The sequence below is a fragment of the Calliopsis andreniformis genome, unplaced genomic scaffold, assembly GCF_051401765.1.
Source record: "Calliopsis andreniformis isolate RMS-2024a unplaced genomic scaffold, iyCalAndr_principal scaffold0047, whole genome shotgun sequence".
Classification (NCBI taxonomy): Eukaryota; Metazoa; Arthropoda; class Insecta; order Hymenoptera; family Andrenidae; genus Calliopsis; species Calliopsis andreniformis.
The window spans coordinates 2,784,861-2,798,207 of record NW_027480456.1 but is presented as its reverse complement, the minus strand read 5'-3'; positions in this window follow the sequence as shown (position 1 = coordinate 2,798,207).

Sequence of the window (13,347 nt, the reverse complement as noted above, 5' to 3'; positions counted from 1 at the left end):
CTATGTCTATGGCTGCTATGGCTATGGCTGCATTGGCTATGGCTATAGCTGCATTGGCTGCTGTGGCTATGGCTATGTCTATGGCTGCTATGGCTGTGGCTCTGGCTGCTTTGTCTATGGCTATAGCTGCATTGGCTGCTGTGGCTATGCCTATGTCTATGGCTGCTATGGCTGTGGCTATGGCTATGGCTGCTATGGAAGTAGCTATGGCAGCTATGGCTATGGCTATGGCTGCTATGGCTATGGCTTTGGCTACGGCTGCTATGGCTATGGCAATGATTGCTATGGCTATGGCTATGGCTGCTATGGCTATGGCTGCTATGGCTATGGCTATGGCTGCTATGGCTATGCCTGCTATGGCTATGGCTATGGCTATGGTTGCTATGGCTATGGCTTCTAAGGCTATGGCTCTTGTGGTTATCGCTATGGCTATGACTGCTATGGCTATTGCTATGGCTATGGCTGCTATGGCTATGGCAATGGCTATGTCTGCTATGGCTATGGCTATGGCTGCTATGGCTATGGCTATGACTGCTATGGCTATGGCTATGGCTGCTGTGGCTTTGGCTATGGCTACTATGGCTGCTATGGCTATGGCTATGGCTGCTATGGCTATGGCTATGGCTGCTATGGCTATGGCTATGGCTATGGCTATGGCTGCTATGGCTATGGCTGCTATGGCTATGGCTACGGCTATGGCTGCTATGGCTATGGCTTCTATGGCTATGGCTTTTATGGCTATCGCTACGGCTATGACTGCTATGGCTATTGCTATGGCTATGGCTGCTATGGGTATGGCAATGGCTATGTCTGCTATGGCTATGGCTGTGGCTGCTATGGCTATGGTTGTGGTTGCAATGGCTATTGCGTCTATCTGCTATGGCTATGGCTGTGGATATGGCTTCTATGGCTATGTCTATGGCTAAGGCTGCTATGGATTGGCTATGGCTGCTATGGCTTGGCTATGGCTGCTATGGCTATGGCTATAGCTGCATTGGCTGCTGTGGCTATGGCTATGTCTATGGCTGCTATGGCTGTGGTTATGACTATGGCTTCTATGGAAATAACTATGGCGGATATCGCTATGGCTATAGCTGCATTGGCTGCTATGGCTATGGCTATGTCTATGGCTGCTATGGCTGTGGCTATGGCTATGTCTGCTATGGAAATATCTATGGCGGCTATGGCTATGGCTATAGCTGCTATGGCTATGGCTATTGCTATGGCTGCTGTGGCTGTGGCTATTGCTGATATGGCTATGGCTAAGGCTATGGCTGGTATGGCCATGGCCATGGCTGCTGTGGCTATTGCTATGGCTGCTATGGCAATGGCTATGGCTACGGCTATGGCTGCTAGGGCCACCATGGCTAAGGCAATGGCTGCTATGGCTATGGCTATGGCTGCGGCTGCAATGGCTATGGCTGCTTTGGCTATGGTTATGGCTGCTATGGCTATGGCTTTGGATATGGCTGCTATGGCTATGGCTATGACTGCTATGGCTATGGCTATGGCTGCTGTGGCTTTGGCTATGGCTACTATGGCTGCTATGGCTATGGCTATGGCTGCTATTGCTATGGCTATGGATATGGCTTCTATGGCTACGGCTATGTCTGGTATGGCCATGGCTATGTCTGCTATGGCTATGGCTATGGCTGCTATGGCTATGGCTATGGCTGCTATGGCTATGGCTGCTACGGCTATGGCTATGGCTGCAATGGCTATGGCTGCTATGGCTATGGCTATGGCTGCTATGGCTATGTCTATGGCTGCTATGGCTATGGCTGCATTGGCTATGGCTATAGCTGCATTGGCTGCTGTGGCTATGGCTATGTCTATGGCTGCTATGGCTGTGGCTCTGGCTGCTTTGTCTATGGCTATAGCTGCATTGGCTGCTGTGGCTATGCCTATGTCTATGGCTGCTATGGCTGTGGCTATGGCTATGGCTGCTATGGAAGTAGCTATGGCAGCTATGGCTATGGCTATGGCTGCTATGGCTATGGCTTTGGCTACGGCTGCTATGGCTATGGCAATGATTGCTATGGCTATGGCTATGGCTGCTATGGCTATGGCTGCTATGGCTATGGCTATGGCTGCTATGGCTATGCCTGCTATGGCTATGGCTATGGCTATGGTTGCTATGGCTATGGCTTCTAAGGCTATGGCTCTTGTGGTTATCGCTATGGCTATGACTGCTATGGCTATGGCTGCTATGGCTATGCCTGCTATGGCTATGGCTATGGCTATGGTTGCTATGGCTATGGCTTCTAAGGCTATGGCTCTTGTGGTTATCGCTATGGCTATGACTGCTATGGCTATTGCTATGGCTATGGCTGCTATGGCTATGGCAATGGCTATGTCTGCTATGGCTATGGCTATGGCTGCTATGGCTATGGCTATGACTGCTATGGCTATGGCTATGGCTGCTGTGGCTTTGGCTATGGCTACTATGGCTGCTATGGCTATGGCTATGACTGCTATGGCTATGGCTATGGCTGCTGTGGCTTTGGCTATGGCTACTATGGCTGCTATGGCTATGGCTATGGCTGCTATGGCTATGGCTATGGCTGCTATGGCTATGGCTATGGCTATGGCTATGGCTGCTATGGCTATGGCTGCTATGGCTATGGCTACGGCTATGGCTGCTATGGCTATGGCTTCTATGGCTATGGCTTTTATGGCTATCGCTATGGCTATGACTGCTATGGCTATTGCTATGGCTATGGCTGCTATGGGTATGGCAATGGCTATGTCTGCTATGGCTATGGCTGTGGCTGCTATGGCTATGGTTGTGGTTGCAATGGCTATTGCGTCTATCTGCTATGGCTATGGCTGTGGATATGGCTTCTATGGCTATGTCTATGGCTAAGGCTGCTATGGATTGGCTATGGCTGCTATGGCTTGGCTATGGCTGCTATGGCTATGGCTATAGCTGCATTGGCTGCTGTGGGTATGGCTATGTCTATGGCTGCTATGGCTGTGGTTATGACTATGGCTTCTATGGAAATAACTATGGCGGATATCGCTATGGCTATAGCTGCATTGGCTGCTATGGCTATGGCTATGTCTATGGCTGCTATGGCTGTGGCTATGGCTATGTCTGCTATGGAAATATCTATGGCGGCTATGGCTATGGCTATAGCTGCTATGGCTATGGCTATTGCTATGGCTGCTGTGGCTGTGGCTATTGCTGATATGGCTATGGCTAAGGCTATGGCTGGTATGGCCATGGCCATGGCTGCTGTGGCTATTGCTATGGCTGCTATGGCAATGGCTATGGCTACGGCTATGGCTGCTAGGGCCACCATGGCTAAGGCAATGGCTGCTATGGCTATGGCTATGGCTGCGGCTGCAATGGCTATGGCTGCTTTGGCTATGGTTATGGCTGCTATGGCTATGGCTTTGGATATGGCTGCTATGGCTATGGCTATGACTGCTATGGCTATGGCTATGGCTGCTGTGGCTTTGGCTATGGCTACTATGGCTGCTATGGCTATGGCTATGGCTGCTATTGCTATGGCTATGGATATGGCTTCTATGGCTACGGCTATGTCTGGTATGGCCATGGCTATGTCTGCTATGGCTATGGCTATGGCTGCTATGGCTATGGCTATGGCTGCTATGGCTTTGGCTATGGCTGCTACGTCTACCGCGAGGACTGCTATGGCTATAGCCATGGCTCTGGCTGCTATGGCTATTGCTATGGCTATGGCTGCTATGGCTATGTCTACGTCTGCTATGGCTATGGCTATCGCTGCGTCTGCTATGGCTATGGCTGCTATGGCTATGGCTGCTATGGCTACTATGGCTATGGCTATGGCTTTGGCTGCCATGGCTATGGCTATGGTTCTTATGGCCATTGCTGCTATGGCTATGGCTACTATGGCTATGGCTGCTATGGCTATGGCTATGGCTGCTATGGCTATGTATGCTATGACTGTGGCCATGGCTGCTATGGCTATGCCTATGGCTGCTATGGCTATCGCTATGGCTACTGCTATGGCTGCTATGGGTATGAAAATGTCTATGGCTGCAATGGCTATGGCTATGGCTGCTATGGCTATGGTTATGGCTATGGCTGCTATGGCCATGCCTATGGCTGCTATGGATATCGCTATGGCTATGGCTATGTCTGCTATGGCTATGGCTATGGCTGCTATGGCTATGGCTATGGCTATGGCTGCAATGGCTATGGCAATGGCTACTATGGCCATGGCTATGACTGCTATGGCTATGGCTATGGCTGCCATGGCTATGCCTTTTATGGCTATGGCTTCTATGGCTATCGCTATGGCTATGACTGCTGTGGCTATGGCTACGGCTACTGTGGCTCTCGCTATGGCTGCTATGGCTATGGCTATGGCTAAGGCTGCTGTGGCTATGGCTGTGGCTGCATTGGCTACGGCTATAGCTGCATTGGCTGCTGTGGCTATGGCTATGTCTATGGCTGCTATGGCTGTGGCTCTGGCTGCTTTGGCTATGGCTATAGCTGGATTGGCTGCTGTGGCTATGTCTATGTCTATGGCTGCTATGGCTGTGGGTATCGCTATGGCTGCTATAGAAATAGCTATGATGGCTAAGACTATGGCTATGGCTGCAATGGCTATGGCTATGGGTATGCCTGCTGTGGCTATGGCAATGGCTGATATGGCAATGGCTATGGCTATGTCTGCTATGGCTATGGCTATGGCTTCGGCTATGTCTGCTATGGCTATGGTTATGGCTGCTATGGCTATGGCAATGGGTATGGCTGCTATGGCAATGGCTTTGGCTGCTATGGCTATGGCTATGGCTGCTATGGCTATGGCAATGGCTACTATGGCCATGGCTATGACTGCTATGGCTATGGCTATGGCTGCTATGGCTGTGGGTATGGCTGCTATGGTTATGGCTATGGCTATGGCTGCTGTGGCTATGGCAATGGCTGATATGGCAATGGCTATGGCTATGGCTGCTATGGCTATGGCTATGGCTTCGGCTATGTCTGCTATGGCTATGGTTATGGATGCTATGGCTATGGCTATGGCTATGGCTGCTATGGCTATGGCTATGGCTGCTATGGCTATGTATGCTATGGCTATGGCAATGGCTATGACTGCTATGGTTATGGCTGCTATGGCTATGGCTATGGCTGCTCTGGCTACCGCCATGGCTACAGCTATGGCTGCTATGGCTAGGACCATGGCTATGGCTGCTATGGCTATGGCTATGGCTGCTATGGCTATGGTTATGGCTACGGCTGCTATGGCTATGGCAATGATTGCTATGGCTATGGCTATGGCTGCTATGGCTATGGCTGCTCTGGCTTTGGCTATGGCTACTATGGCTGTTATTGCTATGGCTATGGCTACTATGGCTATGGATACGGCTGCTCTGGCTATGGCTATGGCTATGTCTGCTATGGCTGTGGCTATGGCTGCTGTGGCTTTGGCTATGGCTACTATGGCTGCTATGGCTATGACTATGGCTGCTATGGCTATGGATACGGATATGGCTGCTATGGCTACGGCTATGTCTGGTATGGCCATGGCTACGGCTGCTATGGCTATGGCTATGGCTGCTATGGCTTTGGCTATGGCTGCTACGGCTATGGCTATGTCTGGCATGGCTATGGCTATGTCTACTATGGCTGCTATGGCAATGACTATGGCTATGGCTGCTATGGTTATGGCTATGGCTGCTATGGCTATGGCTATGTCTGGTATGGCTATGGCTATGTCTACTATGGCTGCTATGGCAATGACTATGGCTACTATGGCTATGGATACGGCTGCTATGGCTACTATGGCTATGGATACGGCTGCTATGGCTATGGCTATGGCTGCTATGGCTATGGTTATGGCTACGGCTGCTATGGCTATGGCAATGATTGCTATGGCTATGGCTATGGCTGCTATGGCTATGGCTGCTCTGGCTTTGGCTATGGCTACTATGGCTGTTATTGCTATGGCTATGGCTACTATGGCTATGGATACGGCTGCTCTGGCTATGGCTATGGCTATGTCTGCTATGGCTGTGGCTATGGCTGCTGTGGCTTTGGCTATGGCTACTATGGCTGCTATGGCTATGACTATGGCTGCTATGGCTATGGATACGGATATGGCTGCTATGGCTACGGCTATGTCTGGTATGGCCATGGCTACGGCTGCTATGGCTATGGCTATGGCTGCTATGGCTTTGGCTATGGCTGCTACGGCTATGGCTATGTCTGGCATGGCTATGGCTATGTCTACTATGGCTGCTATGGCAATGACTATGGCTATGGCTGCTATGGCTATGGCTATGGCTGCTATGGCTATGGCTATGTCTGGTATGGCTATGGCTATGTCTACTATGGCTGCTATGGCAATGACTATGGCTACTATGGCTATGGATACGGCTGCTATGGCTACTATGGCTATGGATACGGCTGCTATGGCTATGTCTATGGCTGCTATGGCTATGGCTGCATTGGCTATGGCTATAGCTGCATTGGCTGCTGTGGCTATGGCTATGTCTATTTTTGCTATGGCTATGGCTGCATTGGCTATGGCTATAGCTGCATTGGCTGCTGTGGCTATGGCTATGTCTATTTTTGCTATGGCTGTGGCTCTGGCTGCTTTGTCTATGGCTATAGCTGCATTGGCTGCTGTGGCTATGTCTATGTCTATGGCTGCTATGGCTCCGGCTATGGCTATGGCTGCTATGGAAGTAGATATGGCAGCTATGGCTATGGCTATGGCTGCTATGGCTATGGCTATGGCTATGGCTGCTATGGCTATGGCAATGGCTGCTATGGCTATGGCTATGGCTGCTATGGCTATGGCTGCTATGGCTATGGCTATGGCTGCTATGGCTATGGCTGCTATGGCTATGGCTATGGCTGCTATGGCTATGGCTGCTATGGCTATGGCTATGGCTGCTATGGCTATGGCTGCTATGGCTATGGCTACGGCTATGGCTGCTATGGCTATGGCTTCTATGGCTATGGCTTTTATGGCTATCGCTATGGCTATGACTGCTATGGCTATTGCTATGGCTATGGCTGCTATGGGTATGGCAATGGCTATGTCTGCTATGGCTATGGCTGTGGCTGCTATGGCTATGGTTATGGCTATGGCTGCTATGGCTATGGCTATGGCTGTCGCTGCTATGGCTATGGCTATGGCTGCTATGGCTATGGCTGCTACGGCTATGGCTATGGCTGCAATGGCTATGGCTCCTATGGCTATGGCTATGGCTGCTATGGCTGTGGCTCTGGCTGCTTTGTCTATGGCTATAGCTGCATTGGCTGCTGTGGCTATGCCTATGTCTATGGCTGCTATGGCTGTGGCTATGGCTATGGCTGCTATGGAAGTAGCTATGGCAGCTATGGCTATGGCTATGGCTGCTATGGCTATGGCTTTGGCTACGGCTGCTATGGCTATGGCAATGATTGCTATGGCTATGGCTATGGCTGCTATGGCTATGGCTGCTATGGCTATGGCTATGGCTGCTATGGCTATGCCTGCTATGGCTATGGCTATGGCTATGGTTGCTATGGCTATGGCTTCTAAGGCTATGGCTCTTGTGGTTATCGCTATGGCTATGACTGCTATGGCTATTGCTATGGCTATGGCTGCTATGGCTATGGCAATGGCTATGTCTGCTATGGCTATGGCTATGGCTGCTATGGCTATGGCTATGACTGCTATGGCTATGGCTATGGCTGCTGTGGCTTTGGCTATGGCTACTATGGCTGCTATGGCTATGGCTATGGCTGCTATGGCTATGGCTATGGCTGCTATGGCTATGGCTATGGCTATGGCTATGGCTGCTATGGCTATGGCTGCTATGGCTATGGCTACGGCTATGGCTGCTATGGCTATGGCTTCTATGGCTATGGCTTTTATGGCTATCGCTACGGCTATGACTGCTATGGCTATTGCTATGGCTATGGCTGCTATGGGTATGGCAATGGCTATGTCTGCTATGGCTATGGCTGTGGCTGCTATGGCTATGGTTGTGGTTGCAATGGCTATTGCGTCTATCTGCTATGGCTATGGCTGTGGATATGGCTTCTATGGCTATGTCTATGGCTAAGGCTGCTATGGATTGGCTATGGCTGCTATGGCTTGGCTATGGCTGCTATGGCTATGGCTATAGCTGCATTGGCTGCTGTGGCTATGGCTATGTCTATGGCTGCTATGGCTGTGGTTATGACTATGGCTTCTATGGAAATAACTATGGCGGATATCGCTATGGCTATAGCTGCATTGGCTGCTATGGCTATGGCTATGTCTATGGCTGCTATGGCTGTGGCTATGGCTATGTCTGCTATGGAAATATCTATGGCGGCTATGGCTATGGCTATAGCTGCTATGGCTATGGCTATTGCTATGGCTGCTGTGGCTGTGGCTATTGCTGATATGGCTATGGCTAAGGCTATGGCTGGTATGGCCATGGCCATGGCTGCTGTGGCTATTGCTATGGCTGCTATGGCAATGGCTATGGCTACGGCTATGGCTGCTAGGGCCACCATGGCTAAGGCAATGGCTGCTATGGCTATGGCTATGGCTGCGGCTGCAATGGCTATGGCTGCTTTGGCTATGGTTATGGCTGCTATGGCTATGGCTTTGGATATGGCTGCTATGGCTATGGCTATGACTGCTATGGCTATGGCTATGGCTGCTGTGGCTTTGGCTATGGCTACTATGGCTGCTATGGCTATGGCTATGGCTGCTATTGCTATGGCTATGGATATGGCTTCTATGGCTACGGCTATGTCTGGTATGGCCATGGCTATGTCTGCTATGGCTATGGCTATGGCTGCTATGGCTATGGCTATGGCTGCTATGGCTATGGCTGCTACGGCTATGGCTATGGCTGCAATGGCTATGGCTGCTATGGCTATGGCTATGGCTGCTATGGCTATGTCTATGGCTGCTATGGCTATGGCTGCATTGGCTATGGCTATAGCTGCATTGGCTGCTGTGGCTATGGCTATGTCTATGGCTGCTATGGCTGTGGCTCTGGCTGCTTTGTCTATGGCTATAGCTGCATTGGCTGCTGTGGCTATGCCTATGTCTATGGCTGCTATGGCTGTGGCTATGGCTATGGCTGCTATGGAAGTAGCTATGGCAGCTATGGCTATGGCTATGGCTGCTATGGCTATGGCTTTGGCTACGGCTGCTATGGCTATGGCAATGATTGCTATGGCTATGGCTATGGCTGCTATGGCTATGGCTGCTATGGCTATGGCTATGGCTGCTATGGCTATGCCTGCTATGGCTATGGCTATGGCTATGGTTGCTATGGCTATGGCTTCTAAGGCTATGGCTCTTGTGGTTATCGCTATGGCTATGACTGCTATGGCTATGGCTGCTATGGCTATGCCTGCTATGGCTATGGCTATGGCTATGGTTGCTATGGCTATGGCTTCTAAGGCTATGGCTCTTGTGGTTATCGCTATGGCTATGACTGCTATGGCTATTGCTATGGCTATGGCTGCTATGGCTATGGCAATGGCTATGTCTGCTATGGCTATGGCTATGGCTGCTATGGCTATGGCTATGACTGCTATGGCTATGGCTATGGCTGCTGTGGCTTTGGCTATGGCTACTATGGCTGCTATGGCTATGGCTATGACTGCTATGGCTATGGCTATGGCTGCTGTGGCTTTGGCTATGGCTACTATGGCTGCTATGGCTATGGCTATGGCTGCTATGGCTATGGCTATGGCTGCTATGGCTATGGCTATGGCTATGGCTATGGCTGCTATGGCTATGGCTGCTATGGCTATGGCTACGGCTATGGCTGCTATGGCTATGGCTTCTATGGCTATGGCTTTTATGGCTATCGCTATGGCTATGACTGCTATGGCTATTGCTATGGCTATGGCTGCTATGGGTATGGCAATGGCTATGTCTGCTATGGCTATGGCTGTGGCTGCTATGGCTATGGTTGTGGTTGCAATGGCTATTGCGTCTATCTGCTATGGCTATGGCTGTGGATATGGCTTCTATGGCTATGTCTATGGCTAAGGCTGCTATGGATTGGCTATGGCTGCTATGGCTTGGCTATGGCTGCTATGGCTATGGCTATAGCTGCATTGGCTGCTGTGGCTATGGCTATGTCTATGGCTGCTATGGCTGTGGTTATGACTATGGCTTCTATGGAAATAACTATGGCGGATATCGCTATGGCTATAGCTGCATTGGCTGCTATGGCTATGGCTATGTCTATGGCTGCTATGGCTGTGGCTATGGCTATGTCTGCTATGGAAATATCTATGGCGGCTATGGCTATGGCTATAGCTGCTATGGCTATGGCTATTGCTATGGCTGCTGTGGCTGTGGCTATTGCTGATATGGCTATGGCTAAGGCTATGGCTGGTATGGCCATGGCCATGGCTGCTGTGGCTATTGCTATGGCTGCTATGGCAATGGCTATGGCTACGGCTATGGCTGCTAGGGCCACCATGGCTAAGGCAATGGCTGCTATGGCTATGGCTATGGCTGCGGCTGCAATGGCTATGGCTGCTTTGGCTATGGTTATGGCTGCTATGGCTATGGCTTTGGATATGGCTGCTATGGCTATGGCTATGACTGCTATGGCTATGGCTATGGCTGCTGTGGCTTTGGCTATGGCTACTATGGCTGCTATGGCTATGGCTATGGCTGCTATTGCTATGGCTATGGATATGGCTTCTATGGCTACGGCTATGTATGGTATGGCCATGGCTATGTCTGCTATGGCTATGGCTATGGCTGCTATGGCTATGGCTATGGCTGCTATGGCTTTGGCTATGGCTGCTACGTCTACCGCGAGGACTGCTATGGCTATAGCCATGGCTCTGGCTGCTATGGCTATTGCTATGGCTATGGCTGCTATGGCTATGTCTACGTCTGCTATGGCTATGGCTATCGCTGCGTCTGCTATGGCTATGGCTGCTATGGCTATGGCTATAGCCGCCATGACAATGGCTACGCGTGCTATGACTATGGCCGTGACTGGTTTGGCTATGGCTATAGCTGCTATGGCTATGGCTATGGCTATGGCTGCTATGGCTATGGCAATGGCCATGGCTGCTATGGCTATGGCTTCTATGGCAATGGCTATGGCTATGGCTGCTATGGCTATGGCTGCTATGGCTACTATGGCTATGGCTATGGCTTTGGCTGCCATGGCTATGGCTATGGTTCTTATGGCCATTGCTGCTATGGCTATGGCTACTATGGCTATGGCTGCTATGGCTATGGCTATGGCTGCTATGGCTATGTATGCTATGACTGTGACCATGGCTGCTATGGCTATGCCTATGGCTGCTATGGCTATCGCTATGGCTACTGCTATGGCTGCTATGGGTATGAAAATGTCTATGGCTGCAATGGCTATGGCTATGGCTGCTATGGCTATGGTTATGGCTATGGCTGCTATGGCCATGCCTATGGCTGCTATGGATATCGCTATGGCTATGGCTATGTCTGCTATGGCTATGGCTATGGCTATGGCTGCTATGGCTATGGCTATGGCTATGGCTGCAATGGCTATGGCAATGGCTACTATGGCCATGGCTATGACTGCTATGGCTATGGCTATGGCTGCCATGGCTATGCCTTTTATGGCTATGGCTTCTATGGCTATCGCTATGGCTATGACTGCTGTGGCTATGGCTACGGCTACTGTGGCTCTCGCTATGGCTGCTATGGCTATGGCTATGGCTAAGGCTGCTGTGGCTATGGCTGTGGCTGCATTGGCTACGGCTATAGCTGCATTGGCTGCTGTGGCTATGGCTATGTCTATGGCTGCTATGGCTGTGGCTCTGGCTGCTTTGGCTATGGCTATAGCTGGATTGGCTGCTGTGGCTATGTCTATGTCTATGGCTGCTATGGCTGTGGGTATCGCTATGGCTGCTATAGAAATAGCTATGATGGCTAAGACTATGGCTATGGCTGCAATGGCTATGGCTATGGGTATGCCTGCTGTGGCTATGGCAATGGCTGATATGGCAATGGCTATGGCTATGTCTGCTATGGCTATGGCTATGGCTTCGGCTATGTCTGCTATGGCTATGGTTATGGCTGCTATGGCTATGGCAATGGGTATGGCTGCTATGGCAATGGCTTTGGCTGCTATGGCTATGGCTATGGCTGCTATGGCTATGGCAATGGCTACTATGGCCATGGCTATGACTGCTATGGCTATGGCTATGGCTGCTATGGCTGTGGGTATGGCTGCTATGGTTATGGCTATGGCTATGGCTGCTGTGGCTATGGCAATGGCTGATATGGCAATGGCTATGGCTATGGCTGCTATGGCTATGGCTATAGCTTCGGCTATGTCTGCTATGGCTATGGTTATGGATGCTATGGCTATGGCTATGGCTATGGCTGCTATGGCTATGGCTATGGCTGCTATGGCTATGTATGCTATGGCTATGGCAATGGCTATGACTGCTATGGTTATGGCTGCTATGGCTATGGCTATGGCTGCTCTGGCTACCGCCATGGCTACAGCTATGGCTGCTATGGCTATGACCATGGCTATGGCTGCTATGGCTATGGCTATGGCTGCTATGGCTATGGTTATGGCTACGGCTGCTATGGCTATGGCAATGATTGCTATGGCTATGGCTATGGCTGCTATGGCTATGGCTGCTCTGGCTTTGGCTATGGCTACTATGGCTGTTATTGCTATGGCTATGGCTACTATGGCTATGGATACGGCTGCTCTGGCTATGGCTATGGCTATGTCTGCTATGGCTGTGGCTATGGCTGCTGTGGCTTTGGCTATGGCTACTATGGCTGCTATGGCTATGACTATGGCTGCTATGGCTATGGATACGGATATGGCTGCTATGGCTACGGCTATGTCTGGTATGGCCATGGCTACGGCTGCTATGGCTATGGCTATGGCTGCTATGGCTTTGGCTATGGCTGCTACGGCTATGGCTATGTCTGGCATGGCTATGGCTATGTCTACTATGGCTGCTATGGCAATGACTATGGCTATGGCTGCTATGGTTATGGCTATGGCTGCTATGGCTATGGCTATGTCTGGTATGGCTATGGCTATGTCTACTATGGCTGCTATGGCAATGACTATGGCTACTATGGCTATGGATACGGCTGCTATGGCTACTATGGCTATGGATACGGCTGCTATGGCTATGGCTATGGCTGCTATGGCTATGGTTATGGCTACGGCTGCTATGGCTATGGCAATGATTGCTATGGCTATGGCTATGGCTGCTATGGCTATGGCTGCTCTGGCTTTGGCTATGGCTACTATGGCTGTTATTGCTATGGCTATGGCTACTATGGCTATGGATACGGCTGCTCTGGCTATGGCTATGGCTATGTCTGCTATGGCTGTGGCTATGGCTGCTGT